Source organism: Prenolepis imparis, unplaced genomic scaffold, assembly GCF_030444845.1.
Source record: "Prenolepis imparis isolate NDT839.2.m4 unplaced genomic scaffold, iyPreImpa1.0 SCAF_42, whole genome shotgun sequence".
Lineage (NCBI taxonomy): Eukaryota > Metazoa > Arthropoda > Insecta > Hymenoptera > Formicidae > Prenolepis > Prenolepis imparis.
The window spans coordinates 92,694-102,698 of NW_028141200.1; positions in this window are offsets into that span (position 1 = coordinate 92,694).

The following is a 10,005-nucleotide window of genomic DNA, read 5'->3' on the forward strand; positions in this document are numbered from 1 at the left end:
TATCGATTTCTAATATTTTAAGACGAGCCAAAAATTCATCGATTATACATTTTAATAGTACATTTTAATAATGAATCATAAATAAATATATTTTTTGTATCGTAATAACTACACACCCAATGTCCATCTGATGGACCTGATGAACTATGTAATATTTGTATATGCTTTTTATCAATTGGCATAGGCTGAATAGTATCAGGAAGTTGTAATCGTCATGTTTCGACAGGTCTATAATCTGAACAATTTTGCAATAAATTGTCAAAATATTCCATATGTATATCGGTTAACCATTCACCTCGAATGATTATATCTTTATCCTTAAGTGATAGAATTCTATGCTTTTTTGTCTTTACAGACATTATTTATATATATTCGATAAAAATATAATAATTACAAAGATACCATTTTTTTGTAAATATGTAATAATTTATCGGCGCACAGCAGCCACTTTTTGTAGGCGCACAGCAGCCTTGTATGGGCGCACAGAAGAAATGAAGGGGGAATCTCTTCAAGGAAGTAGCGGCAGTCAAGAGCCGCAGGCCCTCAGAGGCCCAAAAGAAGGAGATCCGAACGACGAGACTCGGACCATATACACCGAGTTGATCACCAGCGGGGAGGAGAGTGACGTCGAGGTCCCCGAGATCCCTGAAAAGAGGGATCGTGGAAGACCGGAAACACTTCTTCCGGAGGACTCCGGAAAAAGAAGGAAAAGGAGAAGAAGATGCAGGCAGAGGCGGTAGCGAGAAAGGAGAGAGACATACTCGAATCTTTAGAGAAACCGGACACGACTAAGTCGTATAAAGAGTTCCTCGAAGAAATTCGAGACAAGGAGGCAGAATATAGGCATAGGCCTACATCAGACCTGGAAGCGTTAGCGGCCGAACAGGCCACAACGCTATACAAGATAGCCGTGAAGAGTGGCCAAATAAAGGGCACTCTAACAAAAGACGCAGCCACGAGTATATGCGCGGCAGCAACCGCTCTGGCCATCAGGGCCCAAAACCCGATAGATACACCAATCGACCAGCAATTGGACGAGGGCCCAGATGGACAAAATAAGGCACGAGAACAGGAACTTCTTCTAAACAAGATTCTTCTAAACAAGTTCAAGAACACAGAGAAGAAGAAGAAGGTTCCTGCAATGGGAGATGGAGAGGACATCTGGGATAGAAATTCCGGGACTTCGCAACCATCCCTAGACGAAGAAATCCTGGAACAAACACAGGAAATACCTCTATCGCAGAGGCCGAGGAGGGAGATAAGAAGGACGAGGAGAGAACAGGAGGGATGCGAGGAAGCCCCACTTCCCCGTCGGAAGACGGCGGGCCTTCAGGCATCGGGAGGAACCCGGAATCTCACTTCCACAATTAAGTGGGGAGACCTCGAGCCCCTCAAGGAGGGAGGAAGAAGAAGAGGATGTAATGATGGAGGAGGACAGCGAACCCATGGCCACGTGGAACCCCTCACCGATGAATGTCTTGTCGCAAACAGCCGACAAGTCAATGGGCGGGGAAATGGAGCATCAGGAGCGCTTCATGGCCATGCTGGAAGGCGTGATGGAACGCCTACTCGACAAGAGACTAGGCGTCCCAACTAACAACCATGACGCATGGAAGAAGGACAAACTGAGAGGCATTGACACCTCTCAGATAATTAGACCGGCCCCCCTGACGAAGACCAGGGGAGGGGACAAAGGAAAGGATAAGGAGGAAAAGAAGGGGAAACCAACGACTGCGACCACGCTCAATCCCCCTGCCAATCCGGGGAAGAGCAGGGTCGCAAAACGAGGAAGAACGAGAAGGAAACTGCAGCAAGGCAACAACCAAAGGCCATGAAGGAAGGACAGAAACCGCAAAACGCCAGGCTGCAACAACAACAGCAGCAACAACAACAACAGCAGCAACAACAACAAACGGCAAAAGCGGCACAACAGAAAGGAAAGGAAGACAAAAATACATGGGCTACAGTAGTTAGTCGCAAAACAGCCCAAAAGGCAAAAAAAGCGACATAAACTACTGCCCAAGGACAGACAACGATGGAGGAGAAGAGGAAGGGACAACCGACCAAACCCAAAATCGAGACAAAGGCCAGGAGGGAACCAAAAACGGCGGCAGTAACCGTTACGTGCCCTCCTGGCAAGTATGAGGAGACTATGCGAGAGGCAAGAACAAGAATAAGCCTTGGTTCCCTCGGCATCACAGAGGGAGTCAAAATAAGGAGAGCAATAACCGGGGCCCTCATATTTGAGGTCCCCGGCAAGAATGGTAATGCGCTGGCTGATAAGCTGGCACTAAACCTTAGAAAGGTGTTCGCGGGAAAGGACAGCGTCAGGGTGGATAGACCCACCAAAATGGCGGAGATCCGGCTAAGACGACTCGAGGAATCGATCATTCCCCCGGAAATAGCCACATCGATATCACTAGCCGGGGGATGTGAAAAGGAAGAGGTCAAGGTTGGGGACATACGAATGTCCCCAAATGGCATAGGAACGGCATGAGCCAGATGCCTCCTAACCGCGGCGAACAAAATTGCGACTGCGGAAAGAATAAGGATAGGGTGGGCGATAGTTGGGGTACAGCTGCTTGAAAACAGGCCCCTCCAGTGCTATAAATGCCTGGAGGGAGGCCACGTCAGGCAGCGGTGCCCCAACAAAGAAGACCGCAGCGGGCAGTGCTTTAGGTGCGGCAAGGGACATGAAGCGAGGTCCTGTCGGGAGAAAGTAGAATGTCCAATATGTAAGGACAAAAATCTCCCAGCAGGACACCGCTCTGGAGGAAAATCATGCCCGTCAGTGAGAAAGGGCACAAGAGGGCTGGCTCTTACTACATTAAGTAGAAGCCAGCCCATTACACAAGAAGGGCGAGAGGAGGAGAGGAGACCCACAACTTCTTCTTCTTCCACTAGGGCTCCGACGCCCCTCCCGAACGCCGAAAGGAGGAAAGCGAAGGAGGAGGAAAACACCCCTCAAGCAATGAGAGGCGGAAAGAGGAGGAGGCTAAGAGAAAATTTGGAGGAAAAGGACTCCGCTTCTGAAATGGAAGCGCAGGGCGGACAGGACACCGGCTCCGAGGAAGATGACCTGTAGAGTAATACACCTATGTGAACTTGGCACCCGACTTTAAGAAAATGGATTTTTTTAAAAAGCATTCGATTACGCTTCGTTTGTACCCGTTTGTACCGTCTTTGATTTCGTTTGTATCCCAAAGGGATGCAAGTTATTATGGGTTGAAAAATTGCCAGCATCCCACTTTAAGATAACGTAATTTTTTGATGCAGTTCGATTCAGCATCGTTTGTACCCGTTTGTACCGCCTCTCGTTTCGTTTGTACCCTCACGGGGATGGAAATACCAAATTTTTAAAATAGGGGTAAGAGCCTACTGTTATTTTGAGAGATATTTTAATTCTGTAAACGGGTGCTGTTTCGTAATCGTTTCTACCCATTTGTACCGCTTTTCGTTTCGTTTGTACCCCTACGGGGGTGAAAGTACCGCATTTTTAAAATAAGGGTAAGAACTAACTTTGTTATTTTCAAAGATATTCGAAATCTGAAAGCGGGTGCTGGTTCGTAATCGTTTGTACCCGTTTGTACCGCTTTTCGTTTCGTTTGTACCCCCAGTACTGGGGTGAAAGTACCGGATTCTAAATGTAGGGGTAAGAGCTAACTTTTTTATTTTTAAAGATATTTGAATTGTGAAGCGGATGTTGCCTTCTAATCGTTTGTATATTTAATTGCGGAATCTTTTATATAAAATCTACGGTATAGATGTAAAAAAAATAAGTTGCAGGTTTGATATAAAATTAAACTAAAATTAAACTGAAATAAAATTCTCAATCTGAACTCAAACTAAAATTGAACTAAAAAATTAAACTGAAATAAAATTCTCAAACTAAAATTAAACTAAATTTAAACTTAAATTAAAATTCTCAAACTAAACTAAACTCAAATTAAACTTTAATTAAACTCAAAATAAAATTGAACATAAAATGAATATTCTTTGATTGAAAATTTATGTCTCATTGATTAATCATTTTTTATTTCAGCGTAACTAAATAACAAAAACTAAAATGTAAATGCTTTGCTATAGTAAAATAAAAACGTGTGTGTGTGTGTGTGTGTGTAAATTGTGAAGTATAAATATATATAAATATATTAAAATGTAAATAATATGTTAAATCTTTACATATATTTTTTATTTTTTTTACCTTTTTTTATTTTTTTGAGGTTTTTTAATTTTTTTACTTTTAAACTTTAAAATTATTTTTGTTTTATAGACATTAAACGAACTTAAAATGAATAATTAAGATGTGGCACATATGTATAATAATAGTGTGTTTTATATTTTAATATATATTAATAAAGATAATTTCTTTTTTGTAACATCATTCTTTGTGATGCCAGTAGCGGCTTTTTATCTCTACAGAGATCATTATGAACTTCCCATTTTCCTGTCAGCCTGCGTATGTTTGCAATATAATGCCCTACATTTTCTGCATCTGATGTGCCTTGATACTCTATAACGGAAAGCAATTTATACATGCAATCATGAAATAGGAGATCTACGGGTACGTGGCTCAATGTGAATGTTCCTTCCCAATCTGATATATTTAAATTTCTTGCTAGATGTGTCGATTGTAAACACTCTATATTAATAAAAAGCAGTTGATCACAAATAACTGAACATTCTACTTTTTCTCCGTCACAACGAATACATCTTTTGTTCTCGTAAATATATTTTTCATTTATCGAATGTTGTAAGGCGCGCATATTTTCTTTATAAAACGGCTTGACATTAATATCTATAATATTAAAGTTGTTATTTTGTGCGTGTTGGCAATTCTGACAAGTTACATTTATGCTTAAGGAGAATTCGTCCTTTAATAAAGTTTTGCAACTAAATTACAGATATTATAGCAGCAATTCATAGTTCCATGTACAGGAGTGATAAACTTATTTAATATTAGTGCTCCTTCTTTATATATTTTTATGGAAGATCCATATGTCGATAATTTTTTAATAAACTGGAACATGTCACTTTGAGCTTCTTCTACATAACAATGGAAGTTTGTCCATCATAATAACCGACTAGTAACGTCTGAGCAATTGCATCAAAAGGGCATGTATTAATAAGCATAGTAGAATTTTTTCCAAGAACTACCGGTGCTAAAGTGTTACCATTTTTTAATAAGGGTACTGAGGTTGTGAATTTTGGTTTTAGATGAATATTTTCAACGTCCGGGCACACAGTTAAATATTTTCCACGCTTCTTTGGACTATTATTTTTACCTCTCCAATTTTCCATTTTATTAAGATAGGTAAAACTTAAGTTAGCGCTAGTATCTTCTATATTACTGTCTGAGTCAATAGGATTAATATCAATTTCGTCAGATTTGTCGTGACATTTTAATTGTATGCGCATCAGATACTGAAGAGGAAATTACCGACGAACAAATTAGATGCCTTACTGCACAACGAAGATTAATCCAATTAATAAAAAACGATAAAATGTATGATACTAATTATGATACTAATTATGATACAGACTTTACAAATGAAGATTTGATAGATGATTTAGATGATAAATGCGGTATGAAAATAACAAGTTTTTTGCAATCTATACAAATTGAAAGTAAACCAAGTGATACTGGCGAAAAACCGAATCCATACTGGTGTCCTCAAGTTGGCAGCAATTTATTAAAAATTGTTAGACACTTTCCTTTATGGACAGCAATAATGTCGGCCAGCATAGCATCTTCCGCTTGCAGCGAAGAATATTTTAGGGAATTAAAACAACTTGTTTTTAAAGATGCTAAGTGTACGCGTATCGACAAATTTCTTGTTACACACATTAAATCGCTTGCAGGCGCGGTAAAAATTTTACAAGCTAGTAATTTGCATGCCGCACAAAATAACTCGGATAATTCCGATGATAATATTAATCTAAATAAATCTAATGTTCAATCTTTCTGTATTACTAACAATACTACTATTGAGATAAAAGTCCGGTGAGAATTCTGGTTGGTTGGAGTGAGGCGGAAATATGGGCAGAAACCACAAAATCAAAACGGGCGTTTCACACAACAATATAATTCTAATTTATTATAATAATGTACGGCGGCACTGAATACCAGCCTTCTGCCAATCAAGAAACGTTAGAATATACAAAATGGAAAATAAAATGTCTTTGGTCTTTATGACGAGAAAAATGTATGGAGAAGTCCGAAGGATATCGCGACACGTGGCCGCCCGAGGAGAGCGGTAATGGCCGCACTGATTGTTATGTCGCACTTGATCTGTTCGTTGAGATTCACTTGTCGTAGTCCGTTGTCATTATGAGAGATCCTATAATCGTTCCTTGGAGATAGAGAGTCCGAGAGATAGCACTGATCCGTTGTAGAGTTCCTGATATTCACCTTTTGATCCGTTTCACTTTCTTGTTCACACGTGTGTAGCTGCGAGAGAACCGCTCGTTGTTGCCAGAAAACGAAGTACAGATAGCGAGATCCTTTGAGAGACGACATGTGCGCACGATGATTGATGTGTTGCTACTTGATTGGCCTAGTTACCTCAGGGAGATAGCCCGTGATTTGTGGGCCGTGGGAAAGGGGGAGCGAGAATGCGTGTGAAGTCAGAAAGAGAGAAAATGAGAGAGCGAGTGATAGCGGGTGAGTGGGAGTGAGAACGAACAAGGAAGAGGTCGTTTAGGAGTTTAGATATTTTCCAAACAACTATAAATAATAATGACCCATTTCCGATGACATAAATGATCCTCCAAATAGCTCGAAAGATTTTAAAATTACCACTGAGAACGATATTAGCGTGTCTGATAATTCTATCGCGCCTATTGATATTAAGCCTATTGACTCAGACAGTAATATAGAAGATACTAGCGCTAACTTAAGTTTTACCTATCTTAATAAAATGGAAAATTGGAGAGGTAAAAATAATAGTCCAAAGAAGCATGGAAAATATTTAACTGTGTGCCCGGACGTTGAAAATATTCATCTAAAACCAAAATTCACAACCTCAGTACCCTTATTAAAAAATGGTAACACTTTAGCACCGGTAGTTCTTGGAAAAAATTCTACTATGCTTATTAATACATGCCCTTTTGATGCAATTGCTCAGACGTTACTAGTCGGTTATTATGATTGGACAAACTTCCATTGTTATGTAGAAGAAGCTCAAAGTGACATGTTCCAGTTTATTAAAAAATTATCGACATATGGATCTTCCATAAAAATATATAAAGAAGGAGCACTAATATTAAAATAAGTTTATCACTCCTGTACATGGAACTATGAATTGCTGCTATAATATCTGTAATTTAGTTGCAAAACTTTATTAAAGGAGGAATTCTCCTTAAGCATAAATGTAACTTGTCAGAATTGCCAACACGCACAAAATAACAACTTTAATATTATAGATATTAATGTCAAGCCGTTTTATAAAGAAAATATGCGCGCCTTACAACATTCGATAAATGAAAAATATATTTACAAGAACAAAAGATGTATTCGTTGTGACGGAGAAAACATAGAATGTTCAGTTATTTGTGGTCAACTGCTTTTTATTGATATAGAGTGTTTACAATCGACACATCTAGCAAGAAACTTAAATATATCATATTGGGAAGGAACATTCACATTGAGCCACGTACCCGTAGATCTCCTATTTCATGATTGCATGTATAAATTGCTTTCCGTTATAGAGTATCAAGGCACATCAGATGCAGAAAGTGTAGGGCATTATATTGCAAACATACGCAGGCTGACAGAAAAATGGGAAGTTCATAATGATCTCTGTAGAGATAAAAACCGCTACTGGCATCACAAAGAATGATGTTACAAAAAAAAAAATTATCTTTATTAATATATATTAAAATATAAAACACACTATTATTATACATATGTGTCACATCTTAATTATTCATTTTAAGTTCGTTTAATGTCTATAAAACAAAAATAGTTTTAAAGTTTAAAAGGAAAAAAATTAAAAAACCTAAAAAAAAATTAAAAAAATAAAAAAATATATGTTAAAAATAAAGTTTTAACATATTATTTACATTTTAATATATTTATATATATTTACACTTCACAATTTACACACACACACACACACACACGTTTTTATTTTACTATGTCAAAGCATTTACATTTAAGTTTTTGTTATTTAGTTCCGCAGAAGTAAAAAATGATTAACTAATAAGACATAAATTTTTAATCAAAGAATATTCATTTTTCAATTTTATTTTGAGTTTAATTAAAGTTTAATTTTAGTTTGAGTTCAGTTTGAGAATTTTAATTTAAGTTTAAATTTAGTTTAATTTTAGTTTGAGTTCAGTTTGAGAATTTTAATTTGAGTTTAATTTTAATTTGAGGTCAGATTGAGAATTTTATTTCAATTTAATATTTTAGTTCAATTTTAGTTTGAGTTCAGATTGAGAATTTTATTTCAGTTTAATTTTTTAGTTCAATTTTATATCAAACCTGCAACTTATTTTTTTTACATCTATACCGTAGATTTGATATAAAAGATTCCGCAATTAGAAGGCAACATCCGCGTCACAATTCAAATATCTTTAAAAATAAAAAAGTTAGCTCTTACCCCTACATTTAGAATCCGGTACTTCCACCCCCGTAGGGATACAAACGAAACGAAAAGCGGTACAAACGGGTACAAACGATTACGAAACAGCACCCGTTTACAGAATTAAAATATCTCTCAAAATAACAGTTGGCTCTTACCCCTATTTTAAAAATTTGGTATTTCCATCCCCGTGAGGGTACAAACGAAACGAGAGGCGGTACAAACGGATACAAATGATGCTGAATCGAACTGCATCAAAAAAATTACGTTATCTTAAAGTGGGGTGCTGGCGATTTTTCAACCCTTAATAACTTTGGGGTACAAACGAAATCAAAGACGGTACAAACGGGTGCAAACGAAGCGTAATCGAATGCTTTTTAAAAAAATCCATTTTCTTAAAGTCGGGTGCCAAGTTCACATAGGTGAGTAATACAGGCCAATCTTAACCACTCGGGGCCGGCGCAAGACCTCCTGCTACAATACATGGCGCAGGAGAACTGTGGCCTAGGGATCCTCTCGGAGCCGTACAATGCCCGAGAGGGTCCCAGGTGGGCCGTTAGTTTGGATGGCACGGCGGCCATCACGTGGAGAGGAGCCACAAACTCTTCCCCAATGGCGACGCATACAGGGGGAAAGGATTCGTGGCAGTGACCTGGAGGCTCATCGCAGTCATATCTGTCTACCTTTCACCGAGTCTGTCGCACGAGGAATACGCGCGCAGATTGTGAAGGGTGGGCAGATTGACCAGAAGACTCTCTCCTAGTCCAATCATCGTTGCGGGAGACTTCAACGCTAAATCAGGCGTCTGGGGGTCCCCGCGGCAGGACAGGAGAGGGGGCATGGTGTTGGACTGGGCGACGGACTTCGGTCTCAATGTGATAAATTCTGGCGCACATAATACGTGCATCAGAATGCGAGAGGATTCAATATCGTCGATTTGACTTGGGCGAACCCCCTCGCAGCCAGAATCATAAGGGAATGGAGGGTAGCGGCGGAGAGGGAGACACTCTCCGATCATGAGCATATAACCTTCTCCGTTGCTGCCATCCCCCGAGAGACCGTGGCCCGCCGCCGGGACAAGGAGTCCCGTGCCAAGCGATGGGCCCTCAGGAAACTAGACGGAGATGCCTTCATGGCATCCATTCAGTGCGCCCTCATGACTAACAAGGGGAGGCTACGACGTGATACCAATCGATTTGAACGAAACTCGTTGTAGCGATAGGTATTGATGTCGAGTAATATTGGGTAAAAGGATAAGATGCAATACTCAAGCGTTTACGAGAAAACCTAAAATGAAAATTTTGAGCGCGTTATAAGCAAATGGAATAGAACGTTTTTTTCGAAGAGCGCGTGGTCCAGCGGCTAAGTACCAGACACGTAACGTCAACGTTGCGGGTTCAAATCCACAAGTAGAGTG